General features: G+C 43.5%; 1 protein-coding gene across 1 annotated transcript in view; it reads left to right on the forward strand.

The window, feature by feature from the left end:
• Positions 1–13,798, forward strand: part of LOC126277930 (multidrug resistance-associated protein 1-like) — a 333,662-nt gene that overhangs the window by 164,667 nt on the left and 155,197 nt on the right. The window lies entirely within an intron of this gene.

The following is a 13,798-nucleotide window of genomic DNA, read 5'->3' on the forward strand; positions in this document are numbered from 1 at the left end:
GTGAAAACAGTTGACCTCTCTGAATGTCACAGAGTGCTAACCTACTCAAGGAACACAAAACTCAGGAATTGAAGGTCACAGGTCACCTCATGTTTTGCAGCTCAGAAAAGTATGATCATTTGCACCTAGTCTCTATTATTGCCAGGTTGTCCACAGTACCTGATGCATTTATTCTCATGATGTTGACATATGGTAGCCACACAAATACACTCAACCATGGGCCTATGGTTCCTGTGGCACCATCTTTGGAAAACAATCCATGCACTAGACCAGAAAAGCAGCACTTTCTGCTGGCAGTTACCAGTGACTGGGAGTCTGCTTGGGAACACTCTCCCTGGAAATCCACAGATCAGGAATCTAACACCAGCCTGACAGTGGCACAGAGGGCTGTCTGTTCCTCTTCTGTTCCTATGCCCTATCGGTTTATCCAGTCACAATAATCTTGACCACCAAAGAAAAAGAGATCTTGTGAGAAGGCTACTCTGGTGACACTGGAGGCAGTGAACTCCCACAATGTCTTGACTCTAAAACAATGGTCATTGATGTCGTTATAACCCACCAGTGACAGAGACTGCAGACACTGATCCTTGGGCATGACCTATCCTCCAGTCTCCTTCATCCCATACCAGGATAGCCTAAGTGTGATCATTCACTGGAACTGCAGTGGATATTAATGTGACCTGCTATAACTATGATATGTATTTTCCTCTTGTTCTGTGATATGTATCAATCTCCAAGAAAAACACTTTGTTGATGACCAATTGACAACTCCATGTATTCTTTCAGAACCAAACTGGCCCTAAGAGAGCTTCTGTAGATGTCTGTATATTGGTTTACATGGATGTTGTCGGTGAGTGGATTCCTATCTCTGTCTCATTGGAAGTGACGGTAATGTGAGTGCAGACGACCACAATAATCACCACTTTTAACATTTATTTGCCACTAAGCAGAATACTTATTGCCTCCATCTCCCTTTCTCCTAGTAGAGGATTTATGTGTGTACTGCCCCCTGTTGTGAAGTACCACTTCAATAGGTGCCTGCTGACTGAACATGTTCTTTCCAATGTTGATCTGCATCTCCAGAATGACCAGACTCATATCATTACCAGTACCCCCATGGGACCTTTCTGGATGTTGGCTTGATAATATCTCCACTCAATATTGTGACTTTGCTGCAATGATCACTGCATAATAATCTTCGTGACAGGGACCACATTCCAACAATCCTGTCACTTTTTTGTCACTCTATGCCTGGCCAGTTAGCACATTGGGCTCTTCAAATAACCAGTTGACAGCTATATTTCTGCTGCCAACCTTCTACGTCTACATACATACTCTGCAAGCCACCATATGGCACATGGTAAGGGTATGTTGTAATACTACTAGTCTGCCAGTCATTCCCTTTCCTGATCCATTCATAAATGGAGCAAGGAAAAAGCAACTGTATTGTCTCCCATTGTACCCCTTCCCCAAATCAGACTGTATCAACAAGGCTGTGAGAGATCTCTCTTGTGTGATCACCCATGCTACTGAAACTACTGTCCCCATGTCTGTTAGCCTACTCTGCCAGCCAGTGGCATAGTAGACCAAAGGCATTGCAACAGCTGTTACAGATTCAGGATCTGCAATGGGCTGATCAGTTTCAGGATCATTGACAAGCCCTGCAGTGTTTCAAGCAGACCACCCTCCTCATCTTTATGTGGCTTTGTGTTAAGGCTCACTGTCTAATGAAATGTAGTAAGAAGGACCAATGGGAGTGTTACATTTCCTCATTGAGAATGTCTCACTCTTCATCTCACGTGTGCGCCAAGCTCTTCTGAGTCATCAAAAATCAACAACTGTTCTGAGACACTACCTCCATGGTGGTATTTGTCACCACATCAATTCATGCTGAACGCTTTTGACCCCCTTTGTGACACTATAAGCATCCTCTTCCTAGTATGCTACCCTTTAAATGCAGGTAAGACAACGTGATCTTCATATCCCTGGCTTCCCCCCCCCCCCCCCCCCCAAACCACACCAAATTAAATAGTTAACATTTCACTTATTGGAAACTTGATATGGCCACAGGCCATGAGTAGATACAGAAACATATGATCCAACATGTGATATTTAGACTCCATCTACTCAGGGTCTTCAACCATATTTGTCTCAAAGGTATTTTTCCTTCACAGTGATGAGATAGTGTCATTGTTCTAATCCTTGAACCAGACAAAAATCCATGTCCATCAATAGCTAGCAAGCAATTAGCCTCACCAACATGCTCTAGAAACTGCTTGAAAGGATGGTGGCCTGATGGGCATTTTGTCCCCCAATCAGTGTGAAATCTGGAAGGGAAAATCCACAGTCAACCACCTGGTTAGGTTGGAATTACCAGTCTCACAGGCTTTTCCTAAATACTGACACTTCATTTCAGTCATTTTTGGCTGAGGCATACAAAACTACTTGATGCCAACACATTTCACTTATTTTCCATGACAGGTGCTTTCACAGCCCTGTCATGATTTATATTTGCCAGTATTTATCTCACATATTCTTTCTGGTTAAATCTGGTACATCACACAGGTCCCCAAAGATCAAGGAGAATGACATTCAACAGGGTTATGTGCTAAGTTTTACAATCATCTTCACTATCATCAAAGAGCTAGTGACCTCTGTCAGACCACTGCTCATCCCTGTACTGTATGTTAATGGCTTTTGCATTTGCAATAGTTCCCATTCTGTAACCTTGACTAAATGGAAGCTCAAAGGTGTCATCTAAAGGGCCTCCAACTGTACTATTTCCTCTGGCTTCCAGTTCTCTCCTGCAAAAGTGATAGTAGTGCATTTATGTCATCATACCACCATCTATCATGTCTAACAACACTACTTGGGCATGGTACCCAGTGCTTTCATATTTTTCTAATGTTTGGGACTCATCTTTGTTAAAAAAAATTGACTTGGCTACCCAATATTTGTTAACTGTTGCTCACACTACTCTCCTCAACATTTGCTGGTCCTTGGTGTCACCTCAATCAGACTATGGCTGACAGGTTCATAGCTCAGCGGCACCTTCACCATTGAAAATTTTGAACCCAATCAATCATTGTGGAGTAAGACTGGCTGCTAGCATCTTCTAGACTAGTCCTGTAGACAGTCCCCTGGTCAAAGCAGGGGTCTTGCTTTTTCAGCCATCGTGGGTGTTGTCCTATTGGAATGGGAATATTGTATCCATTGCCATTTTAGCCTCAAGAACATGGAGCAGGAAAAATTGTGTGAATCTTGTATTTTCTTGCTTCACCGTGTTCTATGCAAATGTCACAACAGGCAGTAATGTATCCTGATCTCTCTCTTTGACATCAATGTACTTTGGGACCTTATCTGCCAGCGTGTTACTAATTTGTTCTGTACGATTTATCAGAGGGTGGTTGGCAGTTATCCTGTGTGTGATGTCATGACATGTAATTATCTCCACACTTCTCAACTGGGAAACTTTTCCATGATCAGAGATCATCACACAGGATGCTCCGTGCTTCATAATGATATCTTTTATAAGGAACTTTGCAATTTCCAGAGCCTTGGAGGTTGGCACAGCTTTGGTGACAGCATGGCAGGTAGGTAGTCAGTGCAGGCTATTATCCACAGATTCCTGTTTGTTGACTTTAGGAACCACCCCAAGAGATTGATTCGAATTTGGTGGAATGGTGTTGCTGCATGCAGAATTGGTTCAAAATGGCTCTGAGCACTAAGGGACTTAACTTATGAGGTCATCAGTCTCCTAGAACTTAGAACTAGTTAAACCTAACTAACCAAAAGACATCACACACATCCATGCTCAAGGCAGGATTCGAACCTGCGACCGTAGCGGTCGCGTGTTTCCAGACTGTAGTGCTTAGAACCACTCGGCCATTCTGGCCGGCGCAGAATTGGTACTGAATACCCCAGAGGTAATTATGGTATGTATTTCCTTCAGTGGCATTCCTGACCATGGCTCACCATGTAACATGTAACATTAAGAGCACCAGCATTAATGGACTACATAGAAGGACCGCTACTGGTCAGTTTGACCAATGAAGTTTTTCCTATTTGTTTTCAGCTTTGCTTCTTAAGTTACTTGATTATAGTGTCTTTATAGGTCAGTAGTGTGTTATGAATATTGGAACAATGTGTTACACTTAAAAATTTATGTAAAAGTTACATTTAATTAAATAAAAAGATTGAAGTAAGGAATATACTATAAATACAAAATCAATTTAAAATAAACCTTTATACTAAAACTTTTTTCTGTGTGGCTTGTACACAGTTAGTCAGAATAATGAACACACATTGCTGTAGCAATAATGAGAAAATAAAATTTTTCTCTCTATGACAACTTTTCACTCAGAGCCAACGACTTTATCAAAACACTTTGCACATGTACCAAACACTTCCAGCACATGAATCACATATGAATTTCTAGCACTGGGCACACAGATTTTTGTTTTGTTTGAACTTTTGCATCCTCCTATCTGGTAGGTCTTTTGCACAATTACCTCATGTATTTCAGTGGTTGAAATGAGAGTATAAACAGATCCTTTCCTTGATTCTACATACACACAGGTCAGTTCTGCTAATTTGAAAAGATACATCTACCAGACAATTTTATCTCCTTTTTTTCTCTCTGTAAAGGATGTAGGTGTTGATTCCTGCAAATTGTAGGACATTGAATAACACCTGTGTAGGCCATCAGCGGCCCTGAAAGATGTTTGGCTGTGAAAGAAAAATTATCACAGGTTATATTTCTTCCTTTCAAAGTGGAATGTTACATGAGATGTGTAACAACATATATGTTAGTGGGTCTTTCACTTTGTTTACCCCAGGAAGAAAATCCACTCACCATATATTTACCACCAACATCTGCTAAAAGCCAGAAGTTCAAACCAAACTTGTATGGTTTATTACTCGTGTGTTATATATTGCAGCACAAAGCTTTGTATGGATAGAGTTCCTCATGTATGGCTATAAATGCACCTGCTTTATAGTTCTGAATACAGTTAGCTACAAATGAATTCCAGACTGAGGTAGCTGCTGTGAAGCCATCAGTCTTGAGTCTTTCAGCAAGAGTGCACTTGTCATCAGATCTCAGAAATTTCAAGAGTTCCGTGAACTTATTCCTTACCATAGTGTGAGAAAAAAAATGCCACTTGAGACAACAGAAGTTTTAGGGGGAAATCCTTTCCTCCATACACTCCACATTCATACAATACAGCTATGTTAGCAAATCAAATACCTATGTGTCATCCTCGAGAAGTTCCTTGGCTCCGATTTCTGTAAAGTTTTTTATGTTCTGTAGAATATCTTTGTCTATCAACACTTACCCTGGACTAAGTAAGTGCCTGCAACTATAGGTTTCTTGGTGTTACATGTTGGCCCAGGAGTTTCTACCAACACACTGTGATGCCCCAATCTTACAGTGCAAGCCCTGGTGCAACTTGAGTCCACACTGTTCCACCGGCTGCAGTTTCTACACTTCCAGTTTCTGACAGTCAAAAATATCTTCTCCTTCAGAGTCTTCTCCTGCAAACTGTTCACATAATTCAGTTATTCTTCACCTGAACGTAATAAGTTATAACTTTTCTAGAAGTGAAGTACATTTTTATTTTGACATAGGTCATCGTGTTACAAAGTGGTAACAGTAAATATTACAAGTCAGTGTGCCATATACGACTTACAAAGCCTGCCAACCCAAAGTTTGGTACAGATTTATTGACGACATCTTCATGATCTGGATTGACAGTGAAGAACAACTCCAGAATTTCCTCTCCAAACTCAACTCCTTTGGTTCCATCAGATTCACCTGGTCCTACTCCAAATCCCATGCCACTTTCCTTGACGTTGACCTCCATCTGTCCAATGGCCAGCTACACACATCCGTCCACATCAAACCCACCAACAAGCAACAGTACCTCCATTATGACAGCTGCCAACGGTCCCTTCCCTACAGCCTAGGCCTTCATGGCAAACGAATCTGCTCCAGTCCTGAATCCCTGAACCACTACACCAACAACCTGAAAACAGCTTTCTCATCCCGCAACTACCCTCCCGACCTTGTACAGAAGCAAATAACCAGAGCCACTTCCTCATCCCCTCAAACCCAGAACCTCTCACAGAAGAACCCCGAAAGTGCCCCACTTGTGACAGGATACTTCCCGGGACTGGATCAGACTCTGAATGTGGCTCTCCGGCAGGGATACAACTTCCTAAAATCCTGCCCTGAAATGAGATCCATCCTTCATGAAATCCTCCCCACTCCACCAAGAGTGTCTTTCCGCTGTCCACCTAGCCTTCGTAACCTCTTGGTTCATCCCTATGAAATCCCCAAACCACCTTCCCTACCCTCTGGCTCCTACCCTTGTAACCGCCCCCGGTGTAAAACCTGTCCTATGCACCCTCCCACCACCACCTACTCTAGTCCTGTAACCCGGAAGGTGCACACGATCAAAGGAAGAGCCACGTGTGAAAGCACCCACGTGATTTACCAACTGACCTGCCTACACTGTGACGCTTTCTATGTGGGAATGACCAGCAACAACTGTCCATTCACATGAATGGACACAGGCAGACAGTGTTTGTTGGTAATGAGGATCACCCTGTGGCTAAACATGCCTTGGTGCACAGCCAGCATATCTTGGCACAGTGTTACACCGTCTGGGTTATATGGATACTTCCCACCAACACCAAATGAAACTGTCGTTCCACTATCGTTATTTTGTAATAAAACCTGGCATAGTTCAAATAAAGTAGTCACTTTTTTTGTATATATATAATAGTTAAATTCCTTCGGGCGGCTTCAGTTGTCTAATATGAGTATGATTCCAATAGTGCCATTTGTTGGATGCAGAAGTTCCGCTGTTCACTGTGTCTGTCTCAATTTGGGTGTTTCTAATACCATTTTTCTTTCTGGATGTGCTTGCTTGCTGCTACTTGATATAAAAAGTAATACAAAAAACTCATAAGTTCAACATTCACTTTCGATTTATTTCACAGGGAAGTACAACTTTGTTCCACGACTGCGTCTCAACCGACCACAGCCGACTCTACAAGTGACAAAGAATGACTCTAGCCTCAAAGATATTCCACTCGACACCCAAACTTCCACTTGTAATAAGTCTCTTTGATATTGTCCGTCATATCCACCCATATCAATCAATATATTGCAATTTTTAAACATAATAGTAAATTAACATAAAAAATAAGTAGATTATAATTTATAAAAAATCTGACAAAAATAAAAGAGAAAAACATTCACCACTTCACCCACTAAATTCGGTATTGATAACTTCAGTTGAAAATAATACATCTCCCAGATCCATTACAGCATGAACTTGTGGTTTTCCAGGTGCAGAGCCATCTGCAGTCAGTGGCCAAGCTACACCGGGCAGACTGCCAAAGCTAAGGCTCACTACAACAACAGCAGATGGCTCTTTCCCTTCTGCATTGCACATGTGGTCCATGAGTTGCACTTGAGGAAGCAGTCAGCCAAACCACAGGCTACCGGTGCAACCAACATATGCAGCAGCCACTTTGCTGTGACCTGAGTAGGACCACTATATCTGTGTGGCGGGCTGACCGGACACCAATGCAGCGTATTATTTTCAACTGAAGTTATCAATACCGAATTTAGTGGGTGAAGTGGTGAATGTTTTTCTCTTTTTCTTTTGTCCGATTTTTTATAAATTATAATCTACTTATTTTTATGTTAATTTACTATTATGTTTAAAACTTGCAATATATTGATTGATATTGGTGGATATGACGAACAATATCAAAGAGACTTATTACAAGTGGAAGTTTGGGTGTCGAGTGGAATATCTTTGAGGCCAGAGTCATTCTTTGTCACTTGTAGAGTCGGCTATGGTCGGTTGAGACGCAGTCGTGGAACAAAGTTGTACTTCCCTGTGAAATAAATCGAAAGTGAATGTTGAACTTATGAGTTTTCGTATTACTTTTTATATCAAGTAGCAGCAAGCAAGCACATCCAGAAAGAAAAATGGTATTAGAAACACCCAAATTGAGACAGACACGGTGAACAGCAGAGCTTCTGCATCCAACAAATGGCACTATTGGAATCATACTCATATTAGACAACTGAAGCCACCTGTAGGAATTTAAATAGAAAGAAACTTCCACATGGGAGAAATATATTAAAAACAAAGATTCCAAGACTTACCAAGCGGGAAAGCGCCAGCAGACAGGCACATGAACAAAACACACAAACACACACACAGAATTACTAGCTTTCGCAACCGATGGTTGCTTCTTCAGGAAGGAGAGGGAAAGACGAAAGGATGTGGGTTTTAAGGGAGAGGGTAAGGAGTCATTCCAATCCCAGGAGCGGAAAGACTTCCCTTAGGGGAAAAAAAGGACAGGTGTACACTCGCACACACACACATATCCATCCGCACATACACAGACACAAGCAGACATATTTAGGCAAAGAGTAAGGGCAGAGATGTCAGTCGAGGCGGAAGTACAGAGGCAAAGAAGTTGTTGAAAGACAGGTGAGGTATGAGCGGCGGCAACTTGAAATTAGCGGAGGTTGAGGCCTGGCGGCTATCAAGAAGAGAGGATATACTGAAGGGCGAGTTCCCATCTCTGGAGTTCGGATAGGTTGGTGTTGGTGGGAAGTATCCAGATAACTTGGACGGTGTAACACTGTGCCAAGATGTGCTGGCCGTGCATCAAGGCATGTTTAGCCACAGGGTGATCCTCATTACCAACAAACACTGTCTGCCTGTGTCCATTCATGCGAATGGACAGTTTGTTGCTGGTCATTCCCACATAGAAAGCGTCACAGTGCAGGCAGGTCAGTTGGTAAATCACGTGGGTGCTTTCACACGTGGCTCTTCCTTTGATCGTGTACACCTTCCGGGTTACAGGACTGGAGTAGGTGGTGGTGGGAGGGTGCATAGGAGAGGTTTTACACCGGGGACGGTTGCAAGGGTAGGAGCCAGAGGGTAGGGAAGGTGGTTTGGGGATTTCATAGGGATGAACCAAGAGGTTACGAAGGTTAGGTGGACGGCGGAAAGACACTCTTGGTGGAGTGGGGAGGATTTCATGAAGGATGGATCTCATTTCGGGGCAGGATTTTAGGAAGTCGTATCCCTGCTGGAGAGCCACATTCAAGGTCTGATCCAGTCCCAGGAAGTATTCTGTCACAAGTGGGGCACTTTTGGGGTTCTTCTGTGAGAGGTTCTGAGTTTGAGGGGATGAGGAAGTGGCTCTGGTTATCTGCTTCTGTACGAGGTTGGGAGGGTAGTTGCGGGATGCGAAAGCTGTTTTCAGGTTGTTGGTGTAATGGTCGAGGGATTCAGGACTGGAGCAGATTCGTTTGCCACGAAGGCCTAGGCTGTAGGGAAGGGACCGTTTGATATGGAATGGGTGGCAGCTGTCATAATGGAGGTACTGTTGCTTGTTGGTGGGTTTGATGTGGACGGATGTGTGCAGCTGGCCATTGGACAGATGGAGGTCAACGTCTAGGAAAGTGGCATGGGATTTGGAGTAGGACCAGGTGAATCTGATGGAACCAAAGGAGTTGAGGTTGGAGAGGAAATTCTGGAGTTGTTCTTCACTGTGAGTCCAGATCATGAAGATGTCATCAATAAATCTGTACCAAACTTTGGGTTGGCAGGCTTGGGTAACCAAGAAGGCTTCCTCTAAGCGACCCATAAATAGGTTGGCATACGAGGGGCCATCCTGGTACCCATGGCTGTTCCCTTTAATTGTTGGTATGTCTGGCATTCAAAAGTGAAGAAGTTGCGGGTCAGGATGAAGCTAGCTAAGGTGACGAGGAAAGAGGTTTTAGGTAGGGTGGCAGGTGATCGGCGTGAAAGGAAGTGCTCCATTGCAGCGAGGCCCTGGACGTGCAGGATATTTGTGTATAGGGAAGTGGCATCAATGGTTACAAGGATGGTTTCCGGGGGTAACAGACTGGGTACGGATTCCAGGCGTTCGAGAAAGTGGTTGGTGTCTTTGATGAAGGATGGGAGACTGCATGTAATGGGTTGAAGGTGTTGATCTACGTAGGCAGAGATACGTTCTGTGGGGGCTTGGTAACCAGCTACAATGGGGCGGCCAGGATGTTTGGGTTTGTGAATTTTAGGAAGTAGGTAGAAGGTAGGAGTGCGAGGTGTCGGTGGGGTGAGGAGTTTGATGGAGTCAGGTGAAAGGTTTTGTAGGGGGCCTAAGGTTCTGAGGATTCCTTGAAGCTCCGCCTGGACATCAGGAATGGGATTACCTTGGCAAACTTTGTATGTAGAGTTGTCTGAAAGCTGACGCAGTCCCTCAGCCACATACTCCCGACGATCAAGTACCACGGTCTTGGAACCCTTGTCAGCCGGAAGAATGATGATGGATCGGTCAGCTTTCAGATCACGGATAGCCTGGGCTTCGGCTGTGGTGATGTTGGGAGTAGGATTAAGGTTTTTCAAGAAAGATTGAGAGGCAAGGCTGGAAGTGAGAAATTCCTGGAACGTTTGGAGAGGGTGATTTTGAGGAAGAGGAGGTGGGTCCCGCTGTGATGGAGGACGGAACTGTTGCAGGCAGGGTTCAATTTGGATAGTGTCTTGGGGAGTTGGATCATTAGGAGTGGGATCAGGATTGTTTTTCTTCGTGGAAAAGTGATATTTCCAGCAGAGACTACGAGTGTAGGACAGTAAATCTTTGACAAGGGCAGTTTGGTTGAACCTGGGAGTGGGGCTGAAGGTGAGGCCTTTGGATAGGACAGAGGTTTCGGATTGGGAGAGGGGTTTGGAGGAAAGGTTAACTACTGAATTGGGGTGTTGTGGTCCCAGATTGTGTTGACTAGAAATTTGAGGTGTTGGGGAGAGTGGAGCTGGAAGTGGGAGATTGAGTAGATGAGAGAGACTGGGTGTGTGTGCAATGAGAGGAGGTTGAGGTTTGTTGGAAAGGTTGTGGAGGGTGAGTGAGTTGCCTTTCCAGAGGTGGGAAACCAGGAGATTGGATAGTTTTTTGAGGTGGAGGGTGGCATGTTGTTCTAATTTGCGGTTGGCCTGTAGGAGGATGCTATGTACAGCCGGTGTGGATGTGGGAGAGGAAAGATTGAGGACTTTGATTTGGGATAGGAGTTGACGGGTGTGTTCATTGGCCGAGTCGATGTATAGGTGAAGGATTAGGCGGGTGAGGGCTATGGATTGTGCTGTTTGGAACTGGTATAAGGACTGATGGAAAGAAGGATTGCAGCCAGAGATGGGAACTTTAACTGCCTGCAACAGTTCTCACACTCAATACTTTGTGTCAGAAAATTTTTGTCAATTTCCAACACTACATTTTACTGAGAGAGTTGGTTTTGGTGAGTGGTAAGTGAGACAGTGGCACTTGATGTAGGTGCGAGCTCAGCACAATGTGGTGCACTGAGTGTAAGTTTTATTTATATTATTTTTGCTGTTTGCTCTCCTTGTCAGAATTAGTTGTGTGAGCTAGTGTCATGATGTTTAGAGCTACTTTTGTGAGGCCACAGGAACCTGTGAACTTATCTTTGTTTGGAGGTAATGTTGGATGTGATAATTTAGGGCCAGTGAGGTGTTCACTTTGCAATTTCTCTGGTCATGAGGTGCAGTATAGCAGAGCTGTAGCAGCTGTTTGCTTTGTATGTAGGCATAATGGTCATCTGTGTAGTAGTTGTACTGAGTACAGACGGGCAATAATTCACCAGAGGAATTAATTTGAGATTACATTTTTCATTTGGGGTTAAATGGGGGTTTTTGTTTGGTCTTTCTTTTAAGAAAAGAAAAAAAATTGGTGGAAGTAGAGCACGCAAAATGGTGGAAATACATGGTACTGGCTCAGACACAGTTGCTGCTTTAAACTCAGCAAATGCAAGCATGAACAGAGCAATTTGAAGGTGTGAAATAGAAAAATTTTGAAAATAATCATGAATTAGAGGCTCGTAAAGAGAGTCCTGACCAGTCACAATCAGAGTCACAGAAAAGTAAGCCTGGATTGGGAGCTCCTTCTGTTCCATATGACCCAATGACCCAGCCATAGTCACACTGATTAATCCCTTTTTCAGGCAAGGCAATGGAGGACATGACAATTTTTGTTAAGGATGTCAGGAACGCTGCAGAAGCACATGGATGGTCAGATGAAGTAACCCTACATGCTGCTGATAAGCATTTGGTGGGGGAAGTCAATGTTCATGTCTACTGTGAGACACTGAGTAAAGCACATGTGTTTTAGGAGTGGGCCACTGGATTGTGCCAGTAGTGCCAAAAGTAGAAGAGTGCTTGATTTTTTCGGGAGGAGTTAAGTACAGTGTTGATGGAGTACAATGAATCTGTGGAAGCGTTCTCAGAGAGAATCTGAGAGCTAAATGCAAAAACATATGTACAGATGCAGAATGCAGGAGCTGATAAGGTGCTGCTACAGGAGGCAGAAAACAAAGTGGTGGATGTTTTTCTGTGGGGTACATCCACTGAAATGTCATGGTGCATACAGATGGAGAATCCAGAAGATTTAGGAGGAGGAGGACCACCAGGCATTTGAGTGTGTAGAGGTAGGAACAGTGAAAAGCACCAGCAAGGGAAGGAGCTGTTAAACACAAATGGGATTGCTTCAACCATCAGAAGGCAGTCACGACAGATCATAACATGGCATAATCTAGTGCACAGAAGGAATGCAGCTTAGTGGGCTTAGTGAGCAGCAGGAAACAGAGATTTTTGGTGTACAATGAAGTGAATAAGTCCATTATCACTCTGGACCTTGTGGAAAAGAGGAGACTGGGGCCACCATGGAAGATTGGCGATAATAGGGTTGAATCATTGGGTACAGCAGTACTGTAGTTTTCAGTCTGGAAAACTAAGTTCAGTGAGCACATGGAGGTGTTAGTATGCATAGGCAAAGGTTATTCAGTGACTCTTGGGCTGGACTTTTTCAACAAACATCATGCTAAGACCAATCTTTTGCAATACTCCGTGGAACACAGTGGGACTTTGCTACAGCTGGAGGAGACAGCTGGAATTGAGACAATGGTGCAAAGTTCAACTATCATGGGGTGAGACCAACTAAACTGTTCAGCACACATGAGATACAATAATGGGGAACAGATGATTCCAGTTAGTGTGGATAACTTGTAGGAGCAAAGGTGACTCTGTCAAAGGGTACAATAATAATCACTCTGCAAGTCTTGGAGGATGAGGACTTCAACAGATCAAGCCTAGAGGGAAGCCACAAACAAACTGTCAACACACAGGTGTTATGAGAAAAAGTAAATAGTTAGAAGGGCAGTGATCAAACGGCTATGAAGAACTTGTTGTTGAAATTTAAGGACCTATTTTATGTGAATGGAGTGTTACCAGCAACCACAATGATGCAAAATCACTTACTGACAGAGGATAGCCCACAAATTTATATGAAGCCATACTGTATAGCAAAGCAACTGAAAACATTGGTAGAAGACTTAATTAAACAGCAACAATGGGATGGGATCATAGATCCGAGTGATAGCCTCTGGAGCTAAAATATTGTCATCATTCCAAAGAAATCGATTTCTTACCGGGAAACATTTTTCCAAACAGTAAAACTGAAGTGTGTGACAGGGAAACCTCCTCTGACTATTTGCTCACTATGTCACAAATGCAAGAGCATGATTTATTCTGCTGATTGATCTTTACTGAGAATGTACACAGTTTAGTTGGTCTCACCCCATGATAGTTGAACTTTGCACCATTGTCTCAATTCCAGCTGTCTCCTCCAGCTGTAGCAAAGTCCCACTGTGTTCCACGGAGTATTGCAAAAGATTGGTCTTAGCATGATGTTTGTT

The sequence above is a fragment of the Schistocerca gregaria genome, chromosome 6, assembly GCF_023897955.1.
Source record: "Schistocerca gregaria isolate iqSchGreg1 chromosome 6, iqSchGreg1.2, whole genome shotgun sequence".
NCBI classification, from domain to species: domain Eukaryota; kingdom Metazoa; phylum Arthropoda; class Insecta; order Orthoptera; family Acrididae; genus Schistocerca; species Schistocerca gregaria.